Here is a 16,299-nt window from a genome sequence, read left to right on the forward strand (position 1 = left end):
AATACCAGCATATATGATGTCACATATGGATAACTCGACTGATTTTTTTTGGAACAACTATTATCTTGTAAATATTTGTGGTCACATTATACATATGGGTAAAATGGTCTTTTCACGTGAACAAAATGCATTCGAGTGTCATATAGGGAAAAAGAATTAAGACTAGAGATCATATAGGGAAGAAAATTTTCTCCAGTGTTAAATAAGGAACACAATTTTAAGAGAGTGTCAAATAAGGAATTCTCTCTATTTGCAGAGACAAAAATGGTCGACCAATCTTGCTTGGTTGTAATTTGATGGCTTATGTAATGTCATTTTCCAACCTGTCATCATCTTTCATAGATAGTGGTCTGTCAATCTTCCTTAATACTATTGGTTGATGCATGCTTTGGTACGGTATGTAACGTTGAGATTAAAACGTTTTCGTTCAGGTTGAGTCCCAATCTTCGGAGAAGTCAACTTTGGTATTGAGTCTGCGGCAGCATCAGGTCAGGCATGAGTCCGAATGATAATAATCACCATGCGTCACATGATTTATCCTCTGGCACCTCATTTTCTGCAGTAACGTGTGCTTGAGGCACAAGCCAGCAGGCTCGCATCTGGAAGGAGCGACTGGCTGATTCGAAGCATGTTTCATGTGTGGCCCGATGTTGTGGTGATCCCGGTGGAACAGTGAGGGGACTGACTGCTTGATTGGTGAGGTGCGGCGCCACTGCTGCGGCTGCTACCACACACGCTTCTCCCTGTCATTGTTGGCACGCTAGCATAGCAAGTGCACGTACTGTGCACATGCACAAAAAGGTGATGTGATAAGCGGCGATCCGCGGCCCGATCGTCAACCTTGGCATCTCTCTAGTTGGCTTCGACGTCGACATGGCATCGATGCTCACAGCTCGCCGTCTTGCTTCTTCCGGCCAAGGCCAACTCGTGCAGCTCCAGCTAGCTAGCTAGCACGCCAGTCTTTCATGACGCGCCTACCCGTGGACCGACCTTCCACTGCCTCTCCGGGCCGCTTGCTTTGAGGAAGTTGATTTAGCCTACCTATTACATATCTCCTCATCACCTAGCTAACAGCCATGATTCCATGAACATACGTGTTACTCGTACAATCACTAACTCTCTCTTACCCTCAACTGTACGGGTGAAAAATGGAATCTGCAATCCGGCTCAAGTTACTGGATGCGCCATGCAACTATCCTCAACCTTTGAAAGTTGCGGTGTGCTTTTTTTCTTTCTTTTTTTTTCCGTTGACAAGTTGACACTTGCGGTGCTTATATTTCGAGTTATTGCCCACTTTTCTCGATTTATGCTACAAAGGTGACGCATAAGTAACCGACACGTCAGTGGCGGAGGCAGAAAAAAGGATTGAGGGGGCCGAGTGCTGCTGAAACAGATCAGTAAGGGCCAAACCAAAGAAAAAACATGATCTGAGCAGCAAATAATCACAAAATTTACAGTCTTCATCAGCAAATTAGCAATAAATCTTAGATGTTGGGCGGGGGGGGGGGGGGGGGGGGGCAGGGCCCCTGCTGATCCCCCTGTCTCCGCCACTGTGACACGTACACTCTCCTTAGGGCATCTCCAGCCGTTGGCCCCTCAGGGGGCGCCTAAAATCGCCGCCTGGGGGTGAGCCGGCGCAAAAATTGGGCCTGGGGTGAGTTGGTCTCCAGCCGCCGGCCCCAGGGCCGCCCCAGGCACGTTTTAAAATAAAAAAAGTTCGGCGAAGTTCAGCTTAAACACGATAAATTTCGGCACATTTCGGCGAAGTTCGCGGATTTTCATTACATAGCACATATACATAAACTAATCTAAAGGAAAAACTGGCTGAAGTCGCTGCCGTCGCCGCCATCGTCGTCGGCGGCCTTCTCCTCCTTGACGCGGGCGCCCCTGCTGGACCCCTGCCCGGCGTCGCCATGGCGGACTGGTGGCGGCGCATCGTCGTCGTCGTCGTCGTTGTCGTTGTCGTAGATGATGACGACTCCGCCTTCGTCGCGGCCGCGTCGACGCTCCGCGAAGCGAAGCAGGGCGGCGCACTGGCGCTCCTTCGCCTTCTCCAGGCGCTCCTTCTCCATCGCTATGGAGTCCCTGCGCGCCTATTCCAGGGCCGTGTCGTCGTCGTCGAGCTCCCTCGTCACCGGCGCGGCCGGCTCCTTCTTCACCAGCGCGAGCCCCGGCTCCGTCTTCACCGGCGCGAGCCCCGGCTTCGTCTTTGGCTTGACGAAGCGCGGAGGAGGAGCCGACGAGTAGGCGCGCCGGCCGCCCTCGTTGATGACAATGCCGGCGCTGCGAGTGCGTCGGCCGAGCGGCGTCTCAGCCGCGGGCTCGGCCTTGACGCCGAGCAGGGCCGGAGTGCCGGATAAGTGCGATGAAGATCGGGAGGAGGAAGAAGAGGAGGAGGACCCGAACCTCCTTGGCGCCTATGGCCCGGCGCGTTGGTGCTGCGCCGGGGGGCCGCCCTCGCCGGGTACACAAACGGCGGGTCGTTGCCGCCCTCGAGGTACGTCAACACGCCCTCGAGTGTGTGGCCCGGGACGCCCCACCACAGGTGGCGCTCGGGAGAGGTAGGGAGAGGGAGGGGCTGGGCAGCGGCGAGGAGCGGGGCTGGTGTGGGCACAAGCGAGTGCAGGCCACCGGCTATATAGCCGCGCCGCACCCGTGTGTACGCGTGCGAGGGAGGGGAGGCGTCGACGCGCCGTCCTGTGACGCGCCGCCCGTGAGGAATCAATGGCAAGGCTGACCGGCGGCAGCCTTGGCATTGATTCCCGCGGGAACCGAGGCCGTTGGGGGAAGACGAGGCGCCGTGTCGCTGACGCGGCTGGCCCGCGGCTTTTTCGCGCCAAAACAGCTCGCCCCGGCGCCCCAGGACTCCCCCAGCACGCCGGGTTCGGCCTGGGTCCGCCGGCGTTGTTTTCGGCACAGGCTGACGAAAATCGGGCTCCTGAAAACACGACTGGACTTTTTTTTGACGCCGGCGCGAAAAAATCATCTGAAAAGGCCTTCCTGCAGACACGGCTGAAAATGCCTTTATACACAGAAATATACACCCTGCATTTGCGACTCTCCGAAATCGAAATGCATTTGCAGCAGCAATTATCAGAGCGTCACGGCCGGAGAGAGAAGAGAATCTTGGGAATCTAACCAGTAGCCACCACTGCTCGCCAAGATGGACTCACTGTTGCTTCACGACCATGCGCGCGCATCTACAAAGCTCCAAAAGCTTAATCTTTGCATGAAATTTGGGCAGCTCGACGTTGGATCATGCATTGCTTCTCCTTGCATGGTAATACGTGTCTCATTTATATCATAAGTATCATAATACAAGCCACATACATAATGACCTGACAAAACTAAAAAAACAATAAAACGCTAGCCTTTGCACAAAGTAACACCAACCAAGAAGTAAAATTACAAATAAAACCGAAGAATCCTCTAACACCAACGCCCGTCATCTATCTCTTGGCCCACCAAAGAAAAACATGACGGATCACCTCAACACCCGAGATCGACACGGCATCATCACTGATATGCATCTTTACGGACTTCCAAGATGGCTCGTCAAAGAAGAAACTGTTTGAACTCATCGAGAGAGAAAATAACAATGATGTAAAAGTGAATCAATGATCTTTACTGATGATCAGTAAATGTATATATAGAGTTACAAAGGACACCAAGTGAAAAGGCGTCTGTTCAAGAAGGCACCAGGAACCAACGTTGGTTTCATATAGCAATCGTCATCTATTCCTTAAGCATGGATTAATAGAATTAATTAAATCCTAACACTCCTCTTAATCTATGCTTGTTTAGTGTAATATCATCATCTTTACTAGAGACTCCTTCCAAACCCAGTGGGAAAAATATGAGTATAGTATTTGATATGTTGCCAAAACTCCTGCAAACCTAATAAAAAAATAAAAGAAAAAGAGTCTTGTCATGATGTGCCTATCGGTGGACCGACCTTCCACTACCTCTCTGAGGCCCTTGCTTTAAGAAATTTGACTTAGCTTATCTATGTACTCCCTCCGTCCCAAAATAAATATTTCAAACTTAGTACAATTTTGTACCGGAACGGAGGGAGTACATATCAGCGCATCACCTAGCTAGATAGCCATGATCCCGTGAATATACTTGTTACTCGTACAATCACTAGCTCTCTCTTACCCTCCACTGCACCGGTGAAAATGGAATCGGTAATCCGGCTCAAGTTACTGGATGGATGCGCCATGCAACTATCCTCAACCGTTCCCTCGCAAAAAAAGAAAGAAAGAAAAACTATCCTCAACCGTTGAAAGTTGCAGTGTGCTTTTTTCCTTTCTTCTTTTTCGTTGACAAGTAGACACTTGCGCTGCTTATATTTGGAGTTATTGCCCACTTTTATACTACAAAGGTGACGCATACGTACCGACACGTACACTCTTATTATGTACAGTAAGTAAAAACACAGAAATGCACATATATATAGCCTGCATTTGCGACTCTCCGAAATCGAAACGCATTTGCAGCAGCAATTATTAGATTGTCACGGCCGGAGAGAGAACCTAGCCAGGGAATCTAGCCACCACTGCTCGCCGAGATGGACTCATTGTTGCTTCATGACCAAAGCTCCAAAAGCTCAAATCTTTGCACGAAAGGTGGGCAGCTCGACGTCGGATCACGCATCGCTTTTCTCCCTGCATTTCCGTCACCTCTGTCTCATACTTTTGCCCTCTTCCCGAGAGTGTGGATTTTTTTTCCTGAGGGGTAACCATAGTTGTGGGATTCCGGGTCAGACTAGTCACAATGGGTACAGTAGTAATTTAGACTAGTAGCATGCATATATTACCGGTCGATGTTAACATATGTGTGGTGTCATGCAACACTTCATTTATTAGGTGTAGACTCATCTTGTCTTGTTATGTGTGATGTTACAGTAACTAGCTATGTTACCACATATGCCTCTGTTTCCTCATTAATTATTCGTCACATCATCTATTTTGCCTAGAGATGTGGGATGTTACCATCTATGTTACTCCCACTGCACTGGTAGAAAAAGGGTCTGTAGTCCCGGTTCGTAAGGGCCTTTTGTCCCGGTTCTGGAACCGGGACTAAAGGGTTGGTACTAATGCCCTGTCCCTTTAGTCCCGATTCAATCCAGAACCGGGACAGATGGGCCTCCACGTGGCCTGTGCGCGGAGCCCAGGCAGGAGACCCTTTGGTCCCGGTTGGTGGCACCAACCGGGACCAATAGGCATCCACGCGTCAGCATTTCTGTGGCTGTGGTTTTTGTTTTTTTTTAAAGAGGTGGGGGGGGGGGGGGGTTTGGGGGTTTTGGGGGGTTAATTTAGGTGTTTCATATATTGTATTAGCTAGCTATAATTAATAGAGAGAAGTGTCCTCTCTTATGTCCGTGCTTGGTCGACGCTACGTACTATACATACGTATAGAAAGGACTAGACACGCTAGCTAGCTAGTAAGCAAATGAAGGAAACAGAAGATCGTCATGAACATATATGCATATAGAGAGAAGTGATATCGACCACCTCTCCTTCTCCGAGAGATTGGTCGAACAACAAGTTCTCGTATATCTATCCGACACTATCGGCTACATATATACAATAATTATCTCTTACAAATATAATCATACGGACTCATGGTCCACATAGTATTCTCCGTCTTCAGCGATTACGTGGTCAAGAAAGAATGCCGCCAATTCCTCTTAAATTGCTCGCATGCGAGCTGATGCTAGGAGTTCATCCCGCTTCCGAAACATCTAATTTGAAGAAGGGGGTCAATACATATATATATATATATGAATGAATGAAACTCAACACAAATGATGGTAATAAAATAAAATTGTGAATGTTGTTATTTACGTACTTCATATTGTTCGTCAGAGTACCCGCCCCGCTCACAGGTCGTGTGGCGGATGGACTCGCAGACGTAGTATCCACAGAAATCATTCCCTTGTTCCTGCCACAACTACTTTACAAGAAATAGAGGTCAATCAAACAGATAAGTAAGAATGCTAAATGGTATTGATGAAACTAGCGCTTAAATCACTAGGAGATGCGCGGAACATGCTACTATAGTACTTACTTTCGGGTGTCTAAATTCCAGCTCCTTCGGCAGTCCCGGAACTTTTCTGGTGAATTTTCTCCAAACCCTGCCGGACAAAGAAAACAATTACTTGATATCAGGAAATGAACAAAGTTGCTGATATGGTGGATAATGATCGATTTAACTTACTTCTTGAGGATTTCAGTCATGTCCGCATACTCCTGGAGATCTTTTCGTTTAGAGTCCAAGACAGTTAGTACTCCCTGCTCAAGCCTAATCTCTAGGAGAATATAGTGGTACCTGCGCACGCATGCATAACTCATCAATTACATTACTATAACCTGGACTAATATATAAGGGAAACCGAATATGCACAAGACAGTAACACTTACTTGAAGTTGTAAGGAAAGAGTATTATATCTTTGTTTTCATTTTTTTGAATGATCGTAGCAAGTTGGCCTTGGTATCTTCGGGACGATGTTCAACCTTAGTTGCATCTATGAGATATGTGTTAACGAACCCAATATCACCGATTTGTCTTTTCTTCAATTCGGCGATCTTCAATCTGCATAATATAGTGAGGATAATTATAAATACATGCAATGAAAGAGATGAGCTATATAGAGAGACTTAATGACAGACGTAGTAGTACTTACAGACAGTAGCAGGTGACCATTGTTTTATCGAGGGCCAATTGATTGAAAAACTGATAGAACTCCTCAAATGGAATAGGCAACAGTTCAATTCCAACGAGGTCATGCTCTGGTTTAACTCTCGCATACAAAGTACTCCTCCCCCAGAATCTCTGCGGATTTTCAAGTACCAATCATGTAATCTTCACATCATCGTTGTTAAAGATTTTTCATCTTTGACGAGAGGCTTCCCGTACTCGTATCTGTGTATCTGCACCTCCATGGGATCATAATGTACATCATCGGGCAGGTAATCGTCAACATTGCAATAACCGGGCACCATCCTCGGATCGACGATGTCGCTAGGCACCTTGAGCGGGGGGCACGATTGCTTCGCTTGTTCGCCGAGCTGGGCAATTTGTTTCCCAGCTGCTCGTCGTTCTTTCAGCCTTTGATCACTGACTGTACTTCCCGACCGTTCCGCTTCGGCCCATGTCTTTGCAATAATGCGCTCATAGTTGCCTTTCGGCGGAGACTTGGGTGGTTTTGCCAGGGCAGCCAGAGTGCGCTTCACTTTCACCGGATCTACCTTCTCCTCCGGAGGTGGATGTCTCTTTGCTTTCAACCCTTGAAACCAGTCATCCACTTCGGTTCGCGCGATCTTCGCGTTCTCCTCCGGGGTCCTCTCGTATGGTAACTTCTGTGGACTCTTCAGAGAAGGACTGAATCTGTATGTCCTCCCGCCTCTGGTTGTACTGCTAGACGCAGGCCGAGCAGACGGAGCGGTTGTCTTCTTTACTTGGTTACGAGGCGTAGGAGAAGGATTACGACGCGTCGGAGCAGCTGCCGGAGCGGCGGCGGGTCTCTTCCGCCCTTGCTGACGAGGCGGAGAAGGAGGAGGCTGGCTGCTCGGGCGCGCCGGCGCAGGCGGAGAAGGAGGCGGAGTGCCGCCACACGCCGAAGAAGGAGCCGGCCGAGGGCCCTGATCGTCACTCGCCGGAGGAGGAGGCGGTGGAGGAGGCGGAGTGCCCTGACTCGCCGGAGGAGGAGGAGGAGGCGGAGGCGTCCAGTTCGGAAGGTTGATGAGCTCCTTCCACCATAGGCATGGAGTCTTCAGAGCAGACCCCAACCGAGTCTCCCCTTCACCGGTAGGGTGGTCAAGATGGAGGTCCTCAAATCCCTCCGTTATTTCATCCACCGTCACCCTAGCATATCCTTCTGGAATTGGCCAGTAGTGAGAAGTTGCGCCGGGTTCAGTAGGATAAACAGAGCCAACAGCCGCCTTGACCTTCAAATTCATCCATTGCGTCATAAGGTGGCAATTTTGAGACTCCGTGATAGCATCCACAGGATAGCTGGCAGGAGCCATCAAGGCATGCTTCGGCTGAAGCAGCTTAGTGGAAGCCACGCTGCTTCTGTGCTGAGATGACGGGGTAGCTTCAGGGAAAGCTTCGGCAGTACGTTTGCTGCGATTTGCTTCTCATTCCTCTATCACGTCTACCCTTGCTTGCAGCGCCTGCATTTGGGTCTGATGCACTTTTTTCTTCCTCTCATGGGATTTGTAACCGCCTGTGTCCGGAAACCCAACTTTCCATGGAATGGAGCCTGGCGTGCCTCGTGTCCGTCTAGGGTGCTCAGGATTCCCGAGGGCCATTGTGAGCTCGTCGTTCTCTCTGTCTAGAAAGAACGTCCCTTACTGCGCTGCTTCGATATACTGCTTAAGCTTCCTGACTGGTATGTCCATTTGATCGTTCGTCCAAATGCACTTCCCTGTTACAGGGTCCAAGGTTCCGCCAGCCCCGAAGAACCAAGTCCAGCAACGGTCTGGCCAGTTAATTGTCTCTGGTTCGATCCCTTTATCAACCAGATCATTCTCAGTCTTGGCCCACTTAGGCCAGGCTACGAGGTAGCCACCTGACCCCGTGCGATGGTGATGCTTCTTCTTCACAGCATTTTGCTTGTTTGTCGCCGACATCTTCTTACTATTTTCCGATGTCTTGTGGGCCACAAATGCGGGCCAGTGATCTCCGATCTTCTCATATCTGCTCTTGAATTCTGGTATCTCATTATTTTCGACAAACTTATTCAGCTCTTTCTTCCACCTCCTGAATAGTTCTGCCATCCTCTTAAGAGCAAAAGACTTGATTAATTGCTCTTTAACTGGGTTCTCTGGATTATCCTCTGGCGGTAGGTTGAAATTTGACTTCAGCTCAGTCCAAAGATCATTTTCTGCATATCATTGACATAAGACACCTCAGGGTCTTCTGTAGCCGGCTTAAACCATTGCTGGATGCTTATCGGGATCTTGTCCCTAACCAGAACCCCGCACTGAGCAACAAATGTGTTCTTTGTTCGGATGGGTTCAATCGGTTGGCCGTCGGGCGTGATTGCTATGATCTCAAACCTTTCATCCGAGCTCAACTTTTTCTTCGGGCCTCGTCTCTTTACCGAAGTTGTGCTCGATCCGGAGGGCTAGAAAAAAGAACAAAGACTTAATTAATATGTGTACATACCAAAACAATGAATGCATCAATCAGCTAGTCAGCATAGGCTTAACTAATATATATACCTTGCCGGACTCGGTTCGGTCACCGGAGCCGTCATCACGGTCTCCTTCTTGCACTGGCATTGGGTCACCGGAGCCGTCCTCATGTTCTTCTTCTTGCACCGGCATTAGGTCACCGTAGCCAGCTTCTTCACCCTCTCCTTCCAGACCATCGGTGTCATTGAGAAACAACGAGACGACATCACTTCCTTCTGCGATTATGTCCCTCAACAACGCTTCTTTTGCTTCGTCTCGGGCGGTGTCCATAGTTTCTACAAATATTTACAACATGGCAATTATTATTCAAACATGACAGATGGATATATTAGTGGCAAACATAGAACTAGCTACCTAATCATAGTAAGGAATCATATATATTAATTAGTGGCCTCGACGCTGCTTCTCTAGGGTTTGGGGTGGCCTCGACAATGTTTCAAGGGTTTGGGGTGGCCTCGAGAACGCTTCAAGGAGGGGGTAATATCGACCCCCCCACGTGTTGAAGCTATCGGGAGGGGGTATATATCGACAACGACGACACTACATCTATGTCCCTCGACGACCCTCGTTCCCGATAAAAAAAAGAGGAAGAAGAAGAAAAAAAGAGGAGAAGAAAGAATAGAGGAGAAGAGATTCTTCTCCTCTATTCTTTCTTCTCCTCTTTTTTTCTTCTTCCTCTTCTTTTTTTATCCTCTTCTTCCTCTCATGTTCGAGAGGATCGCCGAGGGGTCGGGAGGTTGCCTAGTGTCAAAGGATTCAACAAAACCATGTCTTCATCATTAGGCGAAAGTAACAGGTGCATGATGGTACGAAGCTCTCCAAAGTTATTTTGGAACGCAGTCCTAGATAGGATAATTCGCTTTTTGGTACAAAGTTCAGCAAGAACCTTCCAAATATCGTTATTTGGAAGGCCTTTGCCGAAATTCATACAAAAAGGCAAATTATCCTATCCGGGACACCATTCCAAAATAACTTTGGAGGACTTCGTCATGCCCTGGTTACTTCTGGCTAATGATGAAGCCATGGATTTCTTTAATACTTTGACAGTAGGAAATCTCTCTCTCGACCCCTCGAACCCTCGACGACCCTGGAACCCTCGACCCCTCGGCGATCCTCTTCTTCCTCTCATGTTCGAGAGGATCGCCGAGGGGTCGGGAGGTCGCCTAGTGTCAAATGATTCAACAAAACCATGTCTTCATCATTAGGCGAAAGTAACAGGTGCATGATGGTACGAAGCTCTCCAAAGTTATTTTGGAACGGAGTCCTAGATAGGATAATTCGCTTTTTGGTACAAAGTTCAGCAAGAACCTTCCAAATATCATTATTTGGAAGGCCTTTGCTGAAATTCATACAAAAAGGCAAATTATCCTATCCGGGACACCATTCCAAAATAACTTTGGAGGACTTCGTCATGCCCTGGTTCCTTCCGGCTAATGATGAAGCCATGGATTTCTTCAATACTTTGACGAACCTCTCTCGACCCCTCGGCGATCCTCGACCCCTCGAACCCTCGATGACCCTGGAACCCTCGACCCCTAGACGACCCTGGAACCCTCGACCCTCGATCCCTCGACCCTATAGAACCCTCGAACCCTCGACCCTGAAACCCTCGACCCTTGACCCCTTAACGACCCTCGACCCTCTACCCTAGTTCCCGACCCTCGACCCCTCGGCGATCCTTGACACCCTCGTTCCCGATAAAAATTAAGAAGAAGAAGAAGAAGAAGAAGAAGAAAAAGAGGAGAAGAAGAAAGGAATAGCTAGAGGAGAAGATCAAAGAAGAAAAAGAAGAAAAAAAAGAGGAGAAGAAGAAAGGAATAGTGGAGAAGAAGAAAAAATAGAATATATTCTATTTTCTCTTCTTCTCCACTATTCCTTTCTTCTTCTTCTCTTCTTTTTCTTCTTTTTTCTTCTTCTTATTTATTTCTCCTCTTCTTCCTCTCCTCTTCTTCTTTCTAAGTCCTGCTTATATACACAGAGTATTGGTCCCGGTTCGTACCCCTCTCGACCCCTCGTCCCTCTCTCGACCCCTCGACGACCCTCGTCCCTGATAACATTTTTTTCTCCCCTCTACCCCTCTCGACCTCTCGTCCCCCTCTCGACCCCTCATCATCATCTATCACCCCCCTCGTTTTCTTTAGCATATATCCATGAACAAAAAAATAATTCATATATAGAAAAAATGCTATATGAACATACATACATATGAGCATATACAGAGAGCATATACATAGCTAAATCCATATACAGAGAGCATATACATACATACATACATATGAGCATATACATATATACATAGCCAAATCCAAATACATATGAGCATATACATACACATATGAAAATTTTTATCACACATAGAGAGCAGCGGCGGCGACGGTGATGGTCAGAGCGACAGGGATCGATGGGAAGGGGGGAGCTCACTGGGGGCGCGACGGGGAGGAGGCCGGGGACGGGGAGGAGGCCTGCGACGGCGCGGGGGAGGCCGGCGACGCGGCGTGGGGCGACGGGGAGGGGGCCGGAGATTGCGCACGCAGCGACGAGGAGGAGGCCGGCGATGGCGCACGCAGCGACGGGGAGAAGGCCTGCGGCGGCGCGGGGCGATGGCGACGGGGAGCGGGCGACGACGGGCTCGGGGCGGCGACGACGATGACGAACGGCCTGGAGGCGTCGGGGGGGGGGGGGGAATGGGAGCGGTTGGCGAAATTTTCACAAGTGCTACCTTATATACCCAGAGCAATGGTCCCGGTTCGTGGCACGAACCGGTACCAATGCACACCTATGGTCCCGGTTCGTGCCACCAACCGGGACCATAGGTCTCTTTTCAGCAGCCGAAAGGGCGGGAAGCAGAGGCCTATGGTCCCGGTTGGTGGCACCAACCGGGACTAAAGGGGGGCATTGGTCACGGTTGGTTCCACGAACTGTGACCAATGCCCCCTTTAGTCCCGGTTGGTGCCACCAACCGGGACCAATGGCCTTGTGCTGCGCCGTGCCCAAAAGTTTAGTCCCACCTCGCTAGTTGAGAGGGCTCGGGAGTGGTTTATAAGCGCTGCTGCGCCCACCCTCCCGAGCTCCTCTCAACTGCAGGCTTTCGGGCCTAATCTGTCACTGCAATGCCTGTGGGCCTACTGGGCCAGCTGCGGGCCTGAATCCTGGCCCATGGTAGGGTTTCTAGTCGTATTCAGGCCGTGGTGGCCCAGTAGGTGGCATTTTTTTGTTTTTTTGTTGCTTTATTTATTTTATTTTGTTTTTTTGCTTTATTTTTTAATTCTTTATGCTTTTAGTTTTAGAAAAATTATAAACTTTTTGTTAATGCCATTAGTTTTCAAATTTGAAAACACTTTTTTAGTTTTTTGTTTTCTTTGTTGCTTTATTTATTTTATTTTGTGATTAACTTTACTATAAAAATAGTTTTTTCCTGTTTTTTTGATTTGTTTTTTTCATTATTTATTTTCTTTTGTTTTTTGCTTTAATTTTTAATTCTGTTTGCTTTTAGGTTAGCAAAATTATAAACTTTCTGTTAGTGCCATTAGTTTTAGAAAAATTATAAACTTTCTGTTAGTGCCATTAGTTTTCAAATTTGAAAACACTTTTTTTAGTTTTTTTGTTTTCTTTGTTGCTTTATTTATTTTATTTTGTGATTAACTTTACTATAAAAATAGTTTTTTCCTATTTTTTTGATTTGTTTTATGCATTATTTAATTTCTTTTGTTTTTTGCTTTAATTTTAATTCTGTTTGCTTTTAGGTTAGCAAAATTATAAACTTTCTGTTAGTGCCATTAGTTTTAGAAAAATTATAAACTTTCTGTTAGTGCCATTAGTTTTCAAATTTGAATAGTTAAAATTTGAATTCTTTGAAAATTGTTTGAATCACAAGTTTGTGATTAACTTACTAAAAAAATGAGAATAGATGCGCTTATAGAGAAAATTCAACCTAAATTCCTAGTAAATTTCTATGAAATTCAGAGAAATTCACTATGAATTTAGGTTAAACTTTTCTCTATTAGGGCATCTATTTTCACTTTGAGAGGAGCTCAACAAGGCAGAGAGGGAAGGGCTTATAAACCGGTGTGAGCCCCCTTCGGTTGGCGAGGTGGGACTAAACTCTGCCCGCAACGAGGACCAACCCTTTAGTCCCAGTTTGTGGCACAAACCGGGACTAATGGTCATGGGCCAGGGGCGAGGAGCAAAAATATAAACTTTCTGTTAGTGCCATTAGTTTTAGAAAGTTGAAAGTTGAAAGTTGGCATGGGCCAGGGACTAATGGTCATGGTATTACGAGGGCCGAACCATAAGACATGAAAGCATTTCAAATGAACTCTGAAAAAGTTGAAAGTTGGGATGGTATCATAATTTCACCCACATAGCATGTGCATGTACAAAACGGACAATGGTAGCATGTTCGTGTATTACAAAGTTGCGGGAGAAAGTCTTCACTTTTTCTTTGCTTGTGTCATTTTCTTATTGCGCCGTAACCATGGATAATCTTCATTGTTTATCAGGATGCTTGGGTCAGCCTTGACATTGAAGGGAGGAATTTCATGAAACTTTTCATAATCTTCAGACATGTCTGTCTTGCCGTCCACTCCCAGGATGTCCCTTTTTCCAGAAAGAACTATGTGGCGCTTTGGCTCATCGTATGATGTATTCGCTTCCTTATCTTTTCTTTTTCTCGGTTTGGTAGACATGTCCTTCACATAGATAACCTGTGCCGCATCATTGGCTAGGACGAACGGTTCGTCAGTGTACCCAAGATTTTTCAGATCCACTGTTGTCATTCCGTACTGTGGGTCTACCTGTACCCCGCCGCCTAACAGATTGACCCATTTGCACTTAAACAAAGGGACCTTAAAATCAGGTCTGTAGTCAAGTTCCCATATGTCCACTATGTAACCATAATATGTGTCCTTTCCGCTCTCGGTTGCCGCATCAAAGCGGACACCGCTGTTTTGGTTGGTGCTCTTTTGATCTTGGGCGATCGTGTAAAATGTATTCCCATTTATCTCGTATCCTTTGTAAGTCAATACAGTCAAAGATGGTCCCTGGACAACAAGTACAACTCATCACAAACAGTGTTGTCACCTCTGAGACATGTTTGCAACCAATTGCTGAAAGTCCTGATGTGTTCACATGTAATCCAGTCGTCGCACTGCTCCGGGTGTTTGGAGCGCAGACTGTTCTTGTGTTCATCGACATACGGGGTCACCAAGGTAGAGTTCTGTAGAACTATGTAGTGTGCTTGAGACCAAGAATATCCGTCCCTGCATATTATTGAGTCTCTTCCAAGAGTGCCTTTTCCAGTCAGTCTCCCCTCATACCGCGATTTAGGGATACCTATCTTCTTAAGGCCAGGAATAAAGTCAACACAAAACCCGATAACATCCTCTGTTTGATGGCCCATGGAGATGCTTCCTTCTGGCCTAGCGCAGTTACGGACATATTTCTTTAGGACTCCCATGAACCTCTCAAAGGGGAACATATTGTGTAGAAATACGGGCTCCAGGATGACAATCTCGTCGACTAGATGAACTAGGACGTGCGTCATGATATTGAAGAAGGATGGTGGGAACACCAGCTCGAAATTGACAAGACATTGCACCACATCACTCCTTACCCTTGGTATGATTTCTGGATCGATCACCTTCTGAGAGATTGCATTGAGGAATGCACATAGCTTCACAATGGCTAATCGGACGTTTTCCGATAGAAGCCCCCTCAATGCAACCGGAAGTAGTTGCGTCATAATCACGTGGCAGTCATGAGACTTTAGGTTCTGAAACTTTTTCTCTGGCATATTTATTATTCCCTTTATATTCGACGAGAAGCCAGTCGTGACCTTCATACTGAGCAGGCATTCAAAGAAGATTTATTTCTCTTCTTTCGTAAGAGCGTAGCTGGCAGGACCTTTATACTGCTTCGGAGGCATGCCGTCTTTTTCATGCAAACGTTGCAGGTCCTCCCGTGCCTCAGGTGTATCTTTTGTCTTCCCATACACGCCCAAGAAGCCTAGCAGGTTCACGCAAAGGTTCTTCATCACGTGCATCACGTTGATTGAGGAGCGGACCTCTATGTCTTTCCAGTAGGGTAGGTCCCAAAATATAGATTTCTTCTTCCACATGGGTGCGTGTCCCTCAGCGTCATTCGGAACAGCTAGTCCACCGGGACCCTTTCCAAAGATTACGTAGTGTAAATCGTTGACCATAGCAAGCACGTGATCACCGGTGCGCATGGCGGGCTTCTTCCGGTGATCTGCCTCGCCTTTGAAATGCTTGCCTTTCTTTCGACATTGATGGTTGGTCGGAAGAAATCGACGATGGCCCAGGTACACATTCTTCCTACATTTGTCCAGGTATATACTTTCAGTGTCATCTAAACAGTGCGTGCATGCGTGGTATCCTTTGTTTGTCTGTCCTGAAAGGTTACTGAGAGCGGGCCAATCGTTGATGGTCACGAACAGCAACGCCTTAAGGTTAAATTCCTCCTGTCTGTGCTCATCCCACATACGTACACCGTTTCCATTCCACAGCTGTAAAAGTTCTTCAACTAATGGCCTTAGGTACACATCAATTTCGTTGCTGGGTTGCTTAGGGCCTTGGATGAGAACTGGCATCATAATGAACTTCCGCTTCATGCACATCCAAGGAGGAAGGTTATACATACATAGAGTCACGGGCCAGGTGATGTGATTGCTGCTCTGCTCCCCGAAAGGATTAATGCCATCCGCGCTTAAAGCAAACCATACATTCCTTGGGTCCTTTGCAAACTCATCCTAGTACTTTCTCTCGATTTTTCTCCACTGCGACCCATCAGCGGGTGCTCTCAACTTCCCATCTTTCTTTCGGTTCTCACTGTGCCATCGCATCAACTTGGCATGCTCTTCGTTTCTGAACAGACGTTTCAACCGTGGTATTATAGGAGCATACCACATCACCTTCACAGGAACCCTCTTCCTGGGGGGCTCGCCGTCAACATCACCAGGGTCATCTCGTCTGATCTTATACCGCAATGCACCGCATATCGGGCATGCGTTCAGATCCTTGTATGCACCGCGGTAGAGGATGTAGTCATTAGGGCATGCATGTATCTTCTCCACCT

This window comes from Triticum urartu, chromosome 2A, assembly GCF_056163025.1.
Source record: "Triticum urartu cultivar PI428250 chromosome 2A, HENAU_Tu73, whole genome shotgun sequence".
NCBI classification, from domain to species: domain Eukaryota; kingdom Viridiplantae; phylum Streptophyta; class Magnoliopsida; order Poales; family Poaceae; genus Triticum; species Triticum urartu.